Source organism: Protopterus annectens, chromosome 7.part0 (assembly GCF_019279795.1).
Source record: "Protopterus annectens isolate FY-2018-M chromosome 7.part0, PAN1.0, whole genome shotgun sequence".
NCBI classification, from domain to species: Eukaryota; Metazoa; Chordata; order Ceratodontiformes; family Protopteridae; genus Protopterus; species Protopterus annectens.
Genome location: NC_056739.1, coordinates 1,073,961,834 through 1,073,981,847, shown reverse-complemented (window position 1 = coordinate 1,073,981,847; position 20,014 = coordinate 1,073,961,834). Strand labels below are relative to the sequence as shown.

The window sequence follows — 20,014 nt, the reverse complement described above, 5'->3', positions numbered from 1 at the left end:
GTGGTGAATTACACTTCATAAATAATGACAATAATTAGAGTTATGTACTTCTTGTACTTCAGACAGTATATATAAATTCACATTATCAGTGTCTCAAGTTAGTAGTACTAATATTCTAAAAGTGTCCCTGATTAGCTTTGGATTTGTCCCTGATTCCTTTAGAGTTATGCCGGGTAGTGTGAGGTTGGAGGATCCTTGTCAAAAATATAGAATATCTGAGTTAAACATTTACCATTTTTACTGTATACAAGGATCATGCACTTGTTTTCAGAGACAGTATTGGGCATACCTCTTAACCTCTTAGCCCAAGAAATCTGGACAAAGCCGTACTAACTGGAGGACAAAGGCCCAAAAATAGGGACAGATTTTAAATATTGGTCTTATAAAGTAGCTAAAGGATGTGAAGTCTGAAACTCAAATGTGTGTTATTATTTAGTGATTTCATTTCTCAGTTCAACCCAGTAATGTATTTATTTATTTCTTTGACATTTGTTGACTGTGAAAGTCCGACTGGGACAAAGCCCTTTTCAGCAGAGGCCTGGGGAGAAAAGCTCCACAATACAAATATAAAACTACATGTTACAATAGAAGTATAATACAAAATATTAGTAATATATAGCATGGTGATAAAAAAGAAGAATAGAGACTAGAGATTATATAGCAAAAGTACATGAAGTTAACACAAATAAGTAGAGTAGAAGATAGTAGAATATAATATATTGGCTGGAAACTAGTGGAAATAAACAGAAGGAGAAATATGTTAAGGAAGGATAGAAGAATAAAGAGAGAAGGATAGCTAGAGTAGGAACTAGATTCAGGTAGGGTGGTTACAGTGGCCTTTCCAAAAGTGATTCAGGTATTCTTTAAGAGATCTCTTGAATTCATAAACTTGAGGTTTGCTTCGCAGTGTCATTAGGGTTGCCACCTTTTCAAATGCCCAAAGTGGGACATTTTTGGTATAAACGTCAGATTTTGCAAGCTGAAACCTACCCACCGCCAGTACAAATTGACATAACTTCACTTCTTTACCTAAATAAATGCTTATTATTGTAGCATTTTAGTTGCTTATTCTGTTTCTTATAACATTTAGGTGGTTCAGATACAGAATAACTGTTCTATGTAACAATTACATAAAATATAGGAAATAATTTTGCCCTAAAATCTCAGGACATTTATCAGTTTTACAATTTTTTTGCAGGACACAACTGCCCAAAGAGGGACTGTCCCTCACAAAGTGGGGCAGGTGGTAACCCTAAGTGTCATAGGAAGTGAGCAACTATATAAGTTCTGCCGACAGATTTTTTTTTAAGTTTATGAATCTGTAACAAATATTGAACTGAGCGCCTTAAAGATAGGGGAGGGGTATAAAATGAGACTAGTGAGGACAAGCTAGGGCAGGAAGAAGGCTTATTAATGATAGAGTGAATGACGAGCATTTCGGTGATTTTAAGTTGGTTGGGGGGGGGTCTAGCCAATTTGCCAGAAAATCACATATTTTATGAGGAACAGACGAAATTTTTGAGGCAAAAAGCTGAACATTCTGCGAAAATATGTGCAGTTGAAAACGCATGAAGGGGGTTGTACAGCACTGCATGTTGGCCGCTGTATTTTAACTCCCTGTTTGTATAGAAAATGTTTCACTTTCTTGAGCCACTCTGTAATTGCCGTTTTGCCCACTAGATGGCGAAACATGTTAGTTTCCATTTCCCGTGCTCTCCTTAAACTACAGCAGCTGGTCGTGTTTATTTGACGTGAAGTTCTTGAAACTGGCAGTTTAACCTGTGGGAGGAGTTTGTAGTTGTATCGAAGTTATGTTTCTTTTCTCTGAGCAGTGCAGTGGAGCAGCTAATCAGTCTAATAAAGCCTGAAGGTAGGCTTCTTTACCAGGGAGAAAAAAATATTTTCAAAAAATGTTACAGGCAAAAGCGTAGCCTCTGGTTTGCACTGCCTCTCACACAGATGACACTGAGATGAGCTTTTTACTTTCATTTTCCTAGAAACAAAGGAGAGGTGGAGATTAACAGGTAAGAAATAGTTTTGCTTATACAAATACATATACGCAGACAACATTTTGTAAAAATAGCAAATGTCCTGAGATTTTAGGACAAGAAATTGTTTTGCTTATTCAAATACATATAGACAATGCACTTTTGCATTGACACTATGCAGAGTGGTTTGGAGAGGTGTATTATTACTTGGTCATGTTAAAATGGTATGTTCTAACTTATAACTCTGATGCTTGCTATGGGTTAATAAGCAGATGGCTGCTGACAGATTTTAAGTCTTTGATGCATTTATCACTTTTTTTTTTTTTTGAGAGATGATTGTTAAACTGAGCAAGTAACAACAAGGGTCAGTTTCTAATATGCAGGCAATTAAAGCCACTTCAGTGTACAGGTCAGACATCTGACTGTGATAAAAGAATATGACAATGTAAATAATGTGCTTCACCTTTGTACGAAACAGTTACTACACATTAAAATATTGCATGTTATTCATTTTATTTATTTATTTAGATTTTTAACGGGGTAGTGCACTGATCTCAGTAGACCATTTGCAGGCATGGTCTGGATGAATAGGGTCACATAAATTAACAAAACATATTTACATTTACAATGATATGCTAAAAACATATTTACATTTACAATGATATGCCAAAAATGAAATATATGCACCTATTTACAGAATTAAGAATATACTACATTTAGTTCAAGTAACAGGTACAATATCAAAATATGTATGGAAAATGGAATTATGCATAGCAAAGCTTTATGGAAAAGATGTCGGCATAATGATAGAGATGGCTTATGCTACAGGGACAGCAGTATATCATTATATAGAGAGCTATGAAGACATTAGAAGAGGCGAGAGAATACCATCTCCCCCAAGAAACTATAATTTTAGGTGATTTCAATATTGACTGGCAATCCTATTCTGGCAACCATCCAACCCATCATGTAAACCTTCATGGCTTCACCCAACTAGTCCAGTCGCCAACCAGAATAAATAAAAACTCCAGCAAGCGCACTACCTTGGATTGGATACTAGTCAGTAAGAGCCCCCAGTCATATATAACAGGCTGCTTATCAGATAGCCTCAATGATCACTCCCCAACATTCCTACTCAAACAATACTTATACCAAGCTAAACCTGTCATCTACCGTCAAATACGTAAAAAACTAAACTTTAACCCACTCTCATTCATCTCATCCCTCAAAGAATGTAACAGGCATCCTCTAAAGTACCTCAGTCTTGATGACGCAGTTGAATTTTTTAATACTACCTTCCTGAGCATCGTTAATTACCATGCCCTCATAAGACTTTCCAGAACCAAAGCACAACCCTCACCATGGCTACAGAAAACCACCAAGTCAGAAATGAAAAACAGGGATAAAGCCTGGGAGCAGTGGCGCAAAACCAAAACCCCCTCAACTAGACAGACATTCCTAGAACTACGCAACAGAGTCAAAAATCTAATAAAACAGGACAAATTCCAATACTACCAGTCTGCCCCTAGACTCCTTCCAAGACAGCCCCAAACAATTCTGGTCCTCCATAAACTCCATCCTCCACCCAGGTAAAGTCAGTACCCCTCATCCTAACATCCCTCACTTCTCCGAAAATATTGCTACCTCATTCAACACACACTTCACACAAACCACACTATCACTAGCTAAAAACAACCCCCCCTCCCCTCCAACCCACACCTTCAACTAGTAATCACCCCACTGCCTTCTCTTTTTCTCCTGTACCTACCTCCAACATAAAAAAACTCTTAACTAAACTTAAGCCCACCAAATTAGCAGCAGACAGCCTCCCAAGTGAATACCTACAAATCGCAGCTGATGCTCTGGCCTACCCAGTATCCATCTTGATTAACTGATCTCTGTCAGAAAGTTACGTTCCAACACTGTGGAAAGTATCACATATAATTCCCCTCCACAAAGGCGGCCCCTCCACAGAACTAACCAATTACTGCCACATAGCTATTCTCTCTCCACAAAATACCATAGAGATGCATACACTCTCAGGTCTCAGACTACCTCCTTACTAACAACCTCCTTTCCAATACTCAGCATGGTTTCTGACCAAACCATAGCACCACCACTGCTTTACTCTCCTTTACTAACACTATCCTTCAGCATAGAAACAATGGCTATGTCTCCTCTGCTACTTTCCTAGACCTATCTAAAGCATTTGACATGGTCCCACACAAACAACTCATCTTTGTCCTCAATAACCTAGCCTTCTCTGTCAGTCACCAACTGGTTTCAGAGTTACCTGTCTGACTGCCAGCAATGTGTTGTATGGCAGAGTGACATATCACCCAAACTACCTGTCTCCATAGGGGTTCCCCAAGGATCCATCCTTGGACCCCTACTCTTCTCTGTTTTCACCAGTAATCTAACCTCTGCCATCAAAAATGGCACACTCATACAATACGCAGATGACTCGACCATCATCTGCTCAGCCTGGTCCCTACCCAAACTGCAAAATGTCACACAGGAAGCCTTTTCCTGTGTTGAAACTTGGTTATCCAATGCCCAATTAATACTCAACCCAAACAAAACTAAACTACTCATCTTCCAACCCACCAAACTTACTCAAAACAACTCTCACTTTAACATCACAGCAAAAGACAACACCACTATATAACCAACTGAACACACCAAATTACTAGGAGTGGAAATAGACAATAAACTAAAATTTGACATTCACATATCCATTACCATAAAAAAAGTCCACAGAAAACTAGGAGCGTTATACAGAAATAAGCAACTTCTCACCAAAGCAGCAAAGATTTCAATAGCAAATTCCCACCTTATCTCCACCCTGCATTATGCCTCTCCAATATATATACCAACCTAAGGCAATGTGATCTAAACAAGCTAGAGACCTGCTACAACAAAATCGCCAAATTCGCCACAGGGGCATCCTACCGTAGTCACTACTGTCTCTCACTTGCTGAACTGGGCTGGCTTGAACTCCCTCACCTCCTTCAGTGGTATCAACTCTCACTCACCCACAAACTAGTAAACCATCCACTAAATGTCCCATCCCTCCAGAATCTACTACAACCCTATCGCACCACCAGACCACTAAGATCCAGCAACAAAAATCACTTGCAGATCAACAAAGCCAATAACTCTGCTGGTGAAGCACTATTCCCTTGCTCCATAGCCAAATTATGGAACTCCCTCCCACCCACAATTACCTCCATACCATCATGCACCCACTTCAAAACTTTACTAAAAGCACACCTAAAAACATGCTGGCTATGCCCTTGCAACTCCCACTCTAATATCACCCAGCTCATCCAACCACTACCTTTCTTTCCACCCCACTAACTAAGTTGATTATAGCAAGCTGAGATGCTCATAAGCCTAACTACTTATTATACAGCAGGAACTTCTTATTGTAACATTTGTTAATGTCTGTTATGTACTTCGAAGATAAAGATTCTAGTTGTCTACTGATGTACTGTGTTCTTCATCTGTAAATATGTTTGTAATTGATTGCCATGTTAATCAAATTGTTAATTGCTATGTAATCCAATGTAACTACTGTCTATTTTTCTCGCCGGGCCTCCACTGAAAATGGACCTACGTCCAGTCGGACACTCCCAGTCAACAAATGTAAATAAATAAATAATAGTTCCAAGAATGGATACCATGGGGAGAAGACAGCGAAAAGGCGAGAGAGGCATGCAGAGGAAAGAGAAGTGTGAGAGAGATGCAAAGAGAAAAGGGAAGTAGGATGAATGAGAGGCAGTAAGTAAAGGGCATGAATAGATAAGAAAGGATGAAATGTGGATAGAGGGGGGTGTGAAAGAGCGGCAGTGTTCATGTAACAGGACCTTGGTGACTGCAGCTGCACTTTGCTTAGGTGAAAAGGTGTTCCTTAAGCTATTGTCTAAAGTCTGAGGACTTTTAGACATCTCAGATTGAGAGAGGAATGGAATCCCATGGTTTAGGTGCTAGGATGGAGAATGCATGGTCAGTGCTATAAAGTTTACTTTTTGGAGTTAATATGACGGGTTGAGATGGAGCGATACCCCTGATATTATATGTGGGGGTTTTGGTGAAACGTTTATGAATGAGACAGATGAAGTCTCAGGAGAAAGGGCTTTGTGAATTAATGATCCTAGTGGGAGGCATGTACTAGGAAAGATTTAGCTTTGGCAAGAGTTAGGCAGTGGTGTTTATTATTGGGGGACATTGTTTTTTGGGTAGTAACGTTTTTCTTTGAGACTGCAGCTATAATGGTAATCCATATTCAAGTTGAGATGAGTACTCCTTTGCCTATGGATGCTTTGGTTGTTTTGACAGAAGAGGCGATAGCTTGTTTGCCGACAATATGGAGTTAAAAGCTAAGAGATCGGTCTTGCCAGATGCTAAGGTATTTGAAGGATGTGGTATTCTTCACATCTTTAAATATAAGGAAGCTGGGTGCTTTGGATATTTGTGGTTGGTTCCAAACAGCATTGCTTTTGTTTTTAACGGATTGAGTGAAGGTTACTGGCGTATTAGCTAATGGTTGAGGGTTTGGAGGTCATCTTGGAGCTGAGTTTGTATAATGGAGTGGAATTTGTTTTATCTGTATATGACCATGTCACCTGCATAAAGGATTACAACTGTCTGAGGATGATCAGATGCGAGTTTGTTGATAAATGTAAAAAATGGCAGAGGAGCTAAACTAGAACCCTGGGGGACTCCTTTTTTTAAGAGGAGCTGTTTCAGAAGTAGTGGTGCCATCTTTCACCTTGAAGGATCTGTTGGTGAGGAAGTCTACAAACCAAAGTTTAAACTTTGCTTCACATAATCACATAAGCTCTGCAAAGTCAAAATAATAACCAAACATCAGCAAACGGCTAGTCATTTTCCTCCATAGAAGATAGCCACAACAATTATACCTACTCTGTCTGTGCATATCAAGTGTCCAGTTACTACTCATCAATGCACACTAGTTCTGCAAAGCCATGAAGTGACTGTTTAAACATATCAAATGAATGACAAGAGGGTCAGTTACTTTCAACCAACCCCAACCCCTACCCAACGGTTAGAGTCATGACTATGATGGCTATGTAGTATTATATCAGTTCAACAGTCCAAACAAACAAGATGCCACAGATAAAGTATTCCAGTCCAAGTTGCTCCACATAAATCACAAAACCAGAGAAATATACCAAAAATACCTGGTTGATTGCTGTCAGCATCATTGTAAAAATAGTGAAGGCACTTATCTCAGCTTACGATTCCTGTAATCTCAACTATCTATAGAAATCACAGAACCAGAAATATTGCTAAAAATATCTGGTTGGTCACTATCATTATTGTAAAAATAATAAAAACACATCTCACCAACATGTTGGCATAATGGTTAAGGCTTTTGCTTTGCATATGTAAAGTACAATGTTTGATTCTCCCCTGGGGAAGCATAGCTAGACTTAAAAAGGCACCCTGAGGTCATTAGCCACCTATTAAGGAGGGAGGGAGGGGTTGGCATAATGGTTAAGGTCTGTACCTCGCTTATATAAGTTACAGAGTTGATTTTGACCAGTCATTGGCTAAGTTTGTAATAGTCTGTAGATCAATAGCCTAGTATTTACCTATGAATTTGTTCCTCTCATCTCTGTCCAGAATTCTACAGAATGTCCCTGATTTTGGTTCATATGTGTGACCTCCATCCCTCATAGTTTTTTACAGCCAGACAGTAAAGCCAGGCATTAGAAATTCATACTGAATGTTGTAAAAACACACCTGAATATGAACATTACAATGTTCTGGCATGACTTGTATGTCACGTCAGCTGGAGGAATGTCCCCCTGGAGTGTCTGCAGTGCTGTGGGTGCATTTCCGTTTAACAGCCTGACAATAGGGGAGATTTCTTTCTTTTCATTGTTCTAAAAAAAAAAAAAAAAAAAAAGTTACTCCAAAACTAAATAGATAGGGAAAGAGCGCCCCTAAGCTTAAGCCCAGTCCTGGATGCAGGATATCTTTTATTCTTACCAGAGTGAATAAAGGCTTCTTTCTAAATGGGCTATTTCTTTTCTGATTACCACCCCCCCCCCCCAAAAAAAAAAAAAAACACATACATACATACACAATACACGTCAGTTTTCTACTGTTGTAATACAGAAGTTCATGAACAAGTGACAGGTTAGAACTTATTTCACAAGTCAAAATAGCAGGATACAGACTTCCCAAAACACTAGAACCCAAAAATCGATTATATTCCTTTATGGTATTGGTATTGTAGGCCAATTTTGCTGTGCAAGAAAAATGGCAGCAGATTTTGGCGTTTGATTTGAGTTATTTTGCAGCTTCTGTCTGCCTTCTTTACTCATTCACAGTTTGAAATGTATGATCTCTGCCTTAAATAGACTTTCAGTGCCATCCTTAGAGTAAGTATTTCCTTTCCATTTCTTGTAAAACATTACTTGCCGACATGTATGAGCTCTGGGTTAGGGAGTATCTACACTATGTCCCAGTGACCAAACTTGCCAGCAGTGTCTCTGTTGCCTACCCTTTAAGTGAATTGTTTTTTATTTGTTGTCTTCTGGTATAGTTCTCTACTAGAACCATTATTAGGAAGCCATAAACACTACGCCATTCCACCAGTCTTTTACCTAGCTTTACAGATTTGAAACATGGGTTTATTTAGAAGGATACATAAAATCAAACTTTCTTGCAGCAAAGTGGAAACAGAAAACAAAACTCCAGTCTATTCACCAGGTACTAAAGTGCATTTCACACTTGCCTTGTAAAGTTCACTTCACTTCACAGTAGTATGTCTTTCTGCAGGGTTTTTCAAAGCCCTAGACAGGGCTCACACAGGTAAGTTTTATGCCTTCAAGAATTGCTTTCCACCCAACACAGTGCAATACCCCCATCCTTGCAATACAGAACAGCACTTATGTTATGCCTTCAGAATTCAGCATAGGGTAACAATGCTGATACTGCCTCATGCATAGGGCATCTTCCTTCATACACACAGTTTTTCAGTTCAGCAGACCCACTGTAAGCCACTAGTCTTGAATCTGGAATATGGGACTTGGCAGAAAAACTGGCCTGAAGTATAATTTACTGCAACTAATTTCCATTGCCTTCCTGCCTTCCTCCATGTCCTCAGCAACCTTTGGATTCCTGACATGTAGGGGCTAGACTCTGTGTACTAAACTGGGAGATGGGTGGTGGATTGAGATGGTGGCTGGTTAACACCTGTGATTTAAGTGGTTCACATACTCAGATATGGAAAGTGGGCATATCATGAGAACATCTGTGCATATTTGTGCTTCTTGGTATATTAGAGGCAGATTCATGGGTATTCTTGTTCATATAACAGCCAAACTTTCTGTGAATAATTGACCATCACTGTTGAACTGACAAATGATAAGGTCATTTATTCAATCCCCACAACAAGTCAGTCAAAACAGACCTTTTGCGCCAGGTACATGTATGTTGTACCTTCAATGAATGTACCAGTCCAGCTTTGCCTTTGTTTGAGCAGTGTCACATCTTTAGGCCGAAGCTTCAGTCCTTCATGGCTAATAGTTTTCTGGAGTAATGTGAGGCACATTACTGAAATGTTTACAGGCATGATACCTCTCTCTAGATACATATAAATATATATCTGTCTGTCTGTCTGTCTCTATCTAGCTATCCATCCATTTTAATACCTACATTCAGCTAGGTCAGGATCATACAGGAAGCCTATACTTGGAGGCAATGGGTGCAAGAAGGAACCAGTCCCTGAGTGGGATTGCATTCCATTGCAGGTCAGAGACACTAAAACATTCTCACACACACAACAAGGAGCAGTTTAGTGCTGCAAATCGACCTGACAGCATGACTGTGGAATGTAGAGTGAAGCCACAGACCCTGTAAGAAACTCATGTGGACATAGATGCAAACTCCACATAAAAATGCAGTGTTGCCTTCTGCAGAGACTATTTTTTTTTTTTTTTACAAATGTTTTCTCCAGCCTTATTCCACCTGCCTCTGCTATCACAAAATGTTTGTTTCCAGATGTTGCCAAAGACTTCAGTGTTTTTCTACCATCACCATTATTTAACCATGAACAAAATTGACAGCTTTTTCTAGTTTGGTTTATTTTTTATTTAAAATATATTAATCAAGTTAGTGGGCTACTCCTTTTGAGCCATTATCAGTTCAGGCATGGACCACAAGACTAAGAGCCAAGACAAAGGCTATATATATGTATAAGCAGCTTCCCATTGGGAGACTGGAGGTTACTGGAGTACTTGAAAGAAATTGAAATGGGTACAGATTTTACATCATGGGATTGCATCTACCTTTTTTTTACTTCTCTGGGACAGTACGTGCTTCCAACTGACAACATAGTGGTTAAGCTTCTGCTTCACAGCTTTAGGGCCAGTGGTTCACTCCTAACCTCAGCTTGTTGTTTAGATGGAGTTTACATACTTCCCTGTGTCTGTATAGGCTTTTGCCAGGTACCCTGCTGTTCTCCCACCTTCCAAAAAATTCTAAATTGCATATATAGACATGTATCCTTGCTGTTGTGGCCTGGGTCATAGCTAAAAAGGGTCTGCAAAGGACCATTTTACTTTATTGCTTAATATATAACTAACTGTCAGTACCTTCACAAGCCCCTGTGAAATGTTACTGGTGCCTTAGACTGCTGCTTACTTTGTTGTTTATTTAAAGGTTTATAAACTCTCCTCACAGATTGCCCTGGGACACTCTTTCTGTCCTGTCAGTACTAATTTTACTGATTGTTGCTCTTTCATGCTTCTGTTAACAGTAAGTAGATGTATTCACGTTATTAATGTAAATGTTCCTACATTTCTGATTGTTATACTTTGTTACTTCGTTTTTCACCCCTGTACCTTAACAAAAGATCATCTCTCCTCCACGTGCTGTTACTTTAACATTTCATTTATTTTGTTCAGTTCCCACTTTTTTTTTTTGTTTGTTTCTCTCTCTCTCTTTCTCTTGCTGCTTTGCTTCTTTTTCCATACAACACATTTATGTTGTGTCACCACTAAAGCACCATTTACTTTTTGCAGACTAGTGTCTTGACATTTACCTGGTAAGAAACCACTTTCTACATTTGCTTGTGTTTTTAGTGTAATACATAGGTGTACTGTTGTCAGTTTATGGGTTACTAACTTCTCTGATATTTCCTCTGTCGTCCTCATGTGGTACCTCATCATGCAGTCCTGGAGCCAGTTGTCCTTCATTTCCAGTAAGCAGTATCCTTTACATCTATTTAGTCGGACAGTTCTATAATGTAGTAAAGAATTGGCTCATTTCTGCATTACCTTGTCTCACACATATGAAGCATTTCATTTCTGCAAATCAAAGAACTAAAATAATTTGCTATTGCAGAGCATATCACATCTTTTTTGCGCATTAAGGGTGTGTAAAAAGTAATTGTATTGCCCTCTTCTTTTGTACTGTGTAGCCTGTATCAGATTTGTGTAAGTGTTACTTTTAAAAGTTAGATGTAAAACAAAATGCAGTAGTGCCAAGTACATGCTACAGGCTGTACTTAAATATGTCTACCTCACCCCACCCTTACTTCTGTGTTCTGTATCGCACAGTCATGTACAGGCACACGCACACCTATGAAATTAAACTAGAGGCTGCAGTTTTCAGTGGATCCAGTTTTCTTTGTTGGCTAAATTAATCTTTTTTTTTTGTGCTTTTCTTTATATTTAAATCCATAGTTAAAGAAGAAGCCCTGTTGTTCCATGTCTGCGGTCTCCAGTGATCTCCATGCAGGCTCACAAATCTGCCCCTATATAGACCCCTAGAGCCCCATATGAACCAGTGCAGGCCACCTTCAGTCAGCCTTTAGTGACTTTATGTATGACTTCAAATCAAATCTGCATACAAAACTGACTCGGCTGCTACAATGCATTTTGGCTGAAGTGATGAGTGATTTACAAGTCTACTCTGATCTATCATCTGTATCCTATTTTGCCTGACATTTTCAGTGCATCTGTGATGGGATCAGATTGGACCAACATGGTGTGGCTCTCCTGTTGCATATGGTTCTGTTGATCTTGTCACTGTAAGCTGAATCCTTTTTCTGATTTAATTCCCAGTTACGTTCGTAAGATTAGCAACGTTCAAACAGTGGTACAAAGGCAGTGAGTTCTGTGGCACAGGAATGTATGTAAAGTCATCCTCTTAAGTTTTGTCATTTCCTCATTAATCTACGCTAAGTCATATACAGAATGTTTCAGGTCACTTTAAGAATGCTTTATGCAAAAATAGGATTTAAAGCAACAATTGAAATATTTCAACACTTTAGTTCATTGCATCTGTTAATTTATTAGTTATTATTTATGCATTTATTTTTTTTCAATATCCATTTAGCCCCTCCTGAACCACTGACACTTTTTAAGTGGAGATCCAGCATGAGTCACCACAAGCTGATAACAGTACCTTTATGTACATGACCTATCAGGACCTCTGGAATTACTATTTAACTGTAGCCTACAAACAGGCTTCGTGCCTCATGAATGGAGAAAGGCAACACTCATCCCTCTGCACAAAGGTGGGCCATCTACAGACCCTGGTAACTACAGGCCCATAAGTCTCACTAGTCTTATATGTAACGCCATGGAAAGAATTTTCATGGAGATGATCAATAGAGATATAGTAAACCTCCAGACACTGGACCCAACCCAGTTTGGTTTCGTAAAGGGCAGATCTTTGAGAAGGTCACCAAAGCAATGGATGAGGGCAAAATCGTTCACACTGCCTTCCTTGACCTGGCCAAGACATTTGATACAATACCCCACTCGAGCATTGTTGACAAACGCAAGAGGATATGTACAAACCTGTATGTCACCCAGTAGATACCTAACTGGCTCACAGACAGGACCCAGGAAGTTACAATTGGGGAGTCCACCTCTACAAAGAGATCAGTCACAAGTGGAGTCCTTGGACAGCTCCTTTTTGGCATTTACTTCTCAGAAGTCAAGGCCAATGTCAGTGGTCTCTGGCTGACTAAATTTGCAGATGATTGCAAATTAGGAGCTCCCATTGAATCTCACACTGACACAAATGTTCTCCAGGAGGGGCTGACATAAACAAATAACTGGTGTCAGAGCCATGGACTAAACTAAATGCCAAGAAATGCATAATTGTATCCTTTTGGAAGTCATCCATCTCTGGTAACTATCATATTGACAACACACCCCTTAGAGCTGACTCAGTAGTCAGGGACTTAAGGACACACACAGATATGAATCTAGCCTTTCACCATCACATCTCTACAGTGGTGAGGAAATCATTCTGTGTTTTGCAACTGATAAACAAAGGTATGCCATCTAAGTCCAAGGAAGTCATTGTTCCACTGTATTCGGCATTCATCAGACCTGTCATTGAGTACAGTGCCCCCTTTGGTATGTACCTAACCAGGCATATCCTACAACTGGAACATCCACAGAGGTTCCTCACTAAAAGAATAAAGGGCATAAGTAATATGACTTGGGTAGACCACCTCAAAGCCCTATCCCTGTATTCTGTCTTCTACAGGCTTTTGAGGGGAGATCTATGCCTGGCATACAGGGCATTGTCAGACCCCATTCTGATGGACCTCCTGCTTATCCACAAAACAAACAGTAGCAGAATTACCCGTTCTAAAGATTTAAACCTTGCCTGTGATAGAAATAGGACCTGCTGGAGAGAGAGGTATATATCCCAGAGGCTACCCCTTCTATGTAACAGGCTTCACAGCCATGTGAAGCAGAGTTCCTCCCTAACCCAATTCAAGTGCAACCTGGACAATTGGATGGGAAACCGAAAATTCATCCCTGGTTTGGCAGCTATGTCTCTAATGCAAACCGGTAACCTGGAAATGGTTCATCTCCCAGGCCCATGCATACACTTATCAAAGGTATCAGAACTTGTCAGAAATTTGGGATGCATGCCTAGGTTTAAAAAGCCCCTGCTGGTCGTTAGCTTAGTAAACACCTATAAACCTATAAAGCTATTATAGCCTGTTAAAGGCCCATGTAGAGCTTCAAACTGCTGACTGAAACACAAGCTGCAGTTCACAAAGAGGGCTCCAAGCAGAGCCTTCATGAATAATTAAACAGTGCAACAGGCTATGCTAAGCTACCCAACTGTTAACTAGCAGCCTGACTTTGGACTCAACGTCAGGCAATGAGTGCCCATGTTCAGGTCACTGAGAGACTCATCATATGGCTGGATAAATTATATTTACTAATTGCAAAGAACAAGCCATATTCTGCACCTGCAGTGAGCTGTGGCAGCAGAAAGTAGCAACTGCAGTTTGCCACATATTAGGTGCAGAAAAGCTTTCCTGTCAACCAAAAATCTTGGTCTGCAGCTTAGAACTGAATGCCTCTCTTTCTGAGGAATACCTTAATGGTGACACTAGATATTAAGAATCTATTTACAAGCATCCCCAATGATTTTGGCCTTGAGGCTATTAGGGAGTGCTTACATACGTATGGCACACTGGACAGCAATGACCAGATGCTAGTATGTAGCCTGTTGGATATGGTGTTAAACAACAATATTTTTCTGTTTCGTTACCAAGTTTATGCACAAACATGGGGAGTGGCCATGGGCACTCCCTGTGCAAATGCGTATGCAAATTTGGTCATTTACCAATGGGAAAGGAGGTTTATCTTTGATAATGAGAGGTTTAGGAATATAATCTTGTACAGGCGTTTTGTGGACGACATTCTTCTGTTTTGGAATAATGATGTAGATTCACTACATGAGTTTGTAACATATATGGAATCCACAACCTCTTTTCTGAAATTTACCTATGAATATTCGTTGGATTATGTAAATTTCCTGGATATCACTCTTACTAAAGAAGTTAACAATAAAATCACCACAACATTATATAGAAAGCCATGCTGGAGGAATGGAATCCTTCACTTTGATAGTATGCACCCCCGCTATATCTTCCGAAATGTAATAAAGGGGCAGGTAACAAGAATCTCTAGGCTCTGTAGTAAACATGAGGACATGCTTAGTTTAATTGATTATCAAAAAAGTTGTTTTATTGATAGAGGTTATCCTTTAGCTCTAGTGGATGATCTAACTTTGACTACACTGGAGACCCCCACATATGTGAAAAAAGGAGGCTTTAGTCATCACTTTAAGAGGAACAAAATGAAACTACCCTTTAATATTAAATATACGAATGATGTAGACCATATTATGGGTATTATATGGAACAATTGGAAGATTTTGCTCCTTGATTCGACCCTGTCACAGGTAGTGGGAGAAAGACCGGTCTTTAGGTTCAGTAATAGTCTGAACCTTAAGAGATTACTTTGTAATGAAAAAATGAACATTCAGCAGTTGGACATTAGATCATGGTATAAGAAGGGTACATATCCATGTACAAAATGTAGCATGTGTAAATTTATATCGAAGACTCAAATATTTGAAGTTCCGGGCATAAACACAACCTTTAAGCCTGCATTTTATGCCACATGTAATACAAATAACATCATATATTTAGCCACTTGTGATTCATGTGATGCATATTATGTGGGCATGACCTCAAGAAGGCTTAAGGATCGCATATACAATCATGTGTATGACATGAGAAAGGGAAATATTACCAATGCGTTGGCTAAGCATTGTCAGCAGTTCCCCCAGCATGCCTTTAAATTTAGGGTTATTCAGATTGTGCATAAGAATAAAAGAGAGGGGAATACAATGGATACCCTTGAACTCTATGAATTGAGGTGTATACTAAGTTTTAGATCTCATGCTGAACCTGGTTTGAATTCAGCAGTTAGTATTCGACCGGCCCTATTAGGGAATGGATGAATTTTTTCATTCAGTTCCCTCTCTTATTTCATTTCTATGCTATGTCTTATGCAGGATTATGGTTTAGTTTTGTTTCAGTTTGTTTTATTTTATTTTATACATTCAAGTATTTACTTTATCTTAAAATATGAATTGATAAAGTTAACAAATATATAGTATCTTATAAGTATTTGATTTATCATTATTTTTATATGTATATATTGGATTTACTATTAATGTGATGGACTGATATTTATATATTTGTCCAATTGATTTCACATAGTTAGTTGGACAATATGCGTATGAATGTGCATAATATATTAATAGTCTAATATATAAATCCGTATTCAGATAGTTTTTTAATTATATATTTTATGCACCTCTATATATCCTTGTATATTTTTATGTTTGTCTATTGCTGTTTTATATTCCGTTGTATTAATTTATAATGATGTGAAATAGGTGGACTTTTATATATTAAGCTATGATATGGAATTACTGTTAATATTTAAGCTAAGCCATATAGGTCTAAATATGAAACTTGCCTATGCATTTGGAATGGTTTTCCTTTTCTTTGTCAGCATTTTTGTATGCACAAACAAAGTTACGTATGCTTTAGTGGCTATATCTATTCAAAAAACTTGCCGCTACATTTTGGTGCTATCTTTTTAAAAATGAATCAATTGATTGTCTTAATTGATGTTCATGATTGAATAATTGGGAATGCTTTTTTGTATTTAAGGACTGAATTTTAACTTATGAATGTAACCTGATGAAGCGCGCCATGGTGGTGCGTGAAAGCGCTTGTTCTTTTTGTTAAAATAAATTATCATTTTTTCATCGTGGTGGTTCCTTGCAGTTTTCTACATACACACTTATCAAAGGTATCATAACTTGTCAGAAATTTGGGATGCATGCCTAGGTTTAAAAAGCCCCTGCTGGTCGTTAGCTTAGTAAACACCTATAAAGCTATTAGAGCCTGTTAAAGGCCCATGTAGAGCTTCAAACTGCTGACTGAAACACAAGCTGCAGTTCACAAAGAGGGCTCCAAGCAGAGCCTTCATGAATAATTAAACAGTGTAACAGGCTATGCTAAGCTACCCAACTGTTAACTAGCAGCCTGACTTTGGACTCAACGTCAGGCAATGAGTGCCCATGTTCAGGTCACTGAGAGACTCATCATATGGCTGGATAAATTATATTTACTAATTGCAAAGAACAAGCCATATTCTGCACCTGCAGTGAGCTGTGGCAGCAGAAAGTAGCAACTGCAGTTTGCCACATATTAGGTGCAGAAAAGCTTTCCTGTCAACCAAAAATCTTGGTCTGCAGCTTAGAACTGAATGCCTCTCTTCAGGTCACTGAGAGACTCATCATATGGCTGGATAAATTATATTTACTAATTGCAAAGAACAAGCCATATTCTGCACCTGCAGTGAGCTGTGGCAGCAGAAAGTAGCAACTGCAGTTTGCCACATATTAGGTGCAGAAAAGCTTTCCTGTCAACCAAAAATCTTGGTCTGCAGCTTAGAACTGAATGCCTCTCTTTCTGAATCGCTCATTATGTTTTCCTGTGGCACCGAAGTGCAGACAATCTGTGCTGAGTTATAAACTGTTTGTGTGTAGTTTCTACATTTTTGCATCACTGCCAGCCATTTTGCCTTGCTGTTAATTGCAACTTCCTTTAGTGGTTAAGCACGTGTTTTTTCTGAATCCCACCCTATATTTAGATATTCCACCCTATATTTAGTACATTTCTTAGCAGTGGAGTAAATTGGTAGTTATAAGCTTTGTTGAAGTGTGGTTCATCAAATCTTCCATCCGTGAGACAGATTTAGTAAAAGCATTGTTCTCTGCTGAACGTTGTATTTGCGATAGGTTGTTGTGTTGTATCTTCCTCTGCATTTGATGTGTACAAGTACAAGCCAATTTAGTGTGCCCAGTTGACCTGGTGCACATCTTTGGAGCATGACAGAGTATTTTTAAAACAGAAAGTGGACTGACATTTCCCCTTAGATTCATGAGTTTATCACATAAGTTAAGAAGGAACAATAAGAACAAACTTTTACAGGAAAACACTGTTCTACCTTGTATTTTGAAAGAAGTTATCTAACAAGGAGACTAGTTTCAAAGCATCAATTTTTGCTAAAAAAAAAAAAGTCTTTGAATCCTGCCTTGAGGAAATGCTTTACAAGTGAATAAATAATTACACGTGGTATTTGTTTTATTAATTCATCAAACTGGCCTTGATCAACGTACTGAGAACATAAGTAGATTATAGTACTTGGCTAATACTGCTAATAGTGGCTGGACTTAACTACAAGTGACAAACCTGCTATTAATGCATAGAGCAGGACTGGATGATTTTTTTTTGTTTAATGTCAGTGTGTACAAACACTCTGGTTAGGAGAAAAAGACAAGTGAGTTTTCACTTTAAGTAGTCTGATACCACAGATATAGGCCTCGTGGTTTCCGTATAGTGGATAAAAATGTGCCATTTGTTAAGTTAAGGAGTGTTTTATGTAAAGGATAAACTGTATCATATCTGAAAGTATAGATTGCTCCCTGCAAGTAGTACTTAACACTTGAGGTGAGAGTGTAGTATTTTGAGGTCTTATTCATGCGTGAGGGTTGAGGGGGTTTCAAGACTGACCAGTGTCCGAGTATGTGAAAGCAGTACTGTAGGTCATTTATTGGACGGTATTGCTAAAGCAAGAACTGAGTCACAGGACAAAGCTCTCTGTTTACTGGTCACTTGATGATGTCATCTTCAGTCTGACAAGACCCACTTGGACGATGATCCGGAGCAGACTCAGAACACACTGAAGGGATTGCATCTTGCTGCTTGCCTAGGAATATCTGGGGATCCTCAGAATGATCAGGAAACTATTGATTGATAATGACGATGATGATGATGTTGTTTGAATAGTGGTTGGGCTTTGAGTTAGCAAGCATAAAATTAAAAAAAGTAAACAATAAAAAAAAAATGCAACGTGTTCATGTGTGGGTGTGTATGTGTAGACATTGTTAAATACTTACATAACTTATATTTTGTATATAAAATTCTTCCTCCAACAACAATTGCATATGCTACAAAAAGTTTTAAACATTAGGTGGGAAAACTACATTAGATCAAAATATAAAACAGTATATAATAATAAAAAAAAAAAAAACAGAAAACAATATAGCATGTAGTGCTGGACCTTACAACAGCCCGGGCATGCATTAATTTCTTGATAACGCCCACCCATTGGGCATTATTACTTACATAGCTTGGGTGCTGGATTGTGGTGTCATTGTTATAGTTACAATGTAGCAGTTGTAGGACTCAAGCTCGCGTTCTAGTAAGAACGTTTTTTAAAATCAATCTTTTAACATTAAAATTGTATTTTAAAATCAATATTGCATTATACTAGAAGAGTTTTATTGCAAGTTAAATATTCCAGTTTTACTAAAAGAGTTTGTGTGGAGTTGACATAATGTGGGAATTGTAGGGTGGGGTTGGTATAATTTGTAATTCATCATTGAGGCTGACTGACAGACAATAGAGAGCCAACGTTTTGTTATTGTAATGACTATGCCGAGAGCCTTGTCTTTAGATTAATGCTTTTAAGTTATTTTACTGTTATCACATTTTATTGCTCAAAGACTCATAACCACATCCATCCACAACTCATTTTTCCCATTTTTACACATGGGATCAGGGTGTGACATCCAGTGGCCATTATCTGATCCAGTGTTCACACCACAGGGTAGCTAACCCTGCCACTGTTCATCGGCCATGACACACACACACACACACACACACACACACACACACACACACACACATACATATCTATGGTGAATTTAGTGTGTCCAGTCCAGCTACTGTATGGAATATGTGAGGACACCAAATCACCCAGACCAACATAAACATGTGGGAGGAAAATTGCTGACTCTGGACATAAGGCTGCCTAGCAGAGAATCAAAACAAAGAGTCTCTTGCTGAGAGGCGACAACGCTATACACATTCATCTGTTTGTTGGATGATAATCTTTTGACTGCTGACACTCTTTAGACTGACTGCTGGCTACTGATGTTAGATTTTCCAATGTATTTTGTGGAATAGACAATTGATATTTCAGACACTGGGCTATATAACTATCTAGTGTCCTGTGGAATGCCCGCTGTTCTACAACTTAACAGTCTTCATGAGTTTGTCTTTTATGTCA

The 20,014-nt window shown here is 38.7% G+C and overlaps 1 protein-coding gene across 1 annotated transcript in view; it reads left to right on the top strand.

Moving 5' to 3' along the window:
- Window positions 1-1,758: 1,758 nt before the first annotated feature.
- LOC122806871 (T-cell-specific guanine nucleotide triphosphate-binding protein 2-like) overlaps window positions 1,759-20,014 on the top strand; it is a 29,512-nt gene continuing 11,256 nt past the window's right edge. Inside the window, exon 1 of the mRNA XM_044077641.1 lies at window positions 1,759-2,024. The gene's annotated coding sequence lies outside the window, so the exon portion shown is untranslated. The remainder of the gene's footprint in view (window positions 2,025-20,014) is intronic.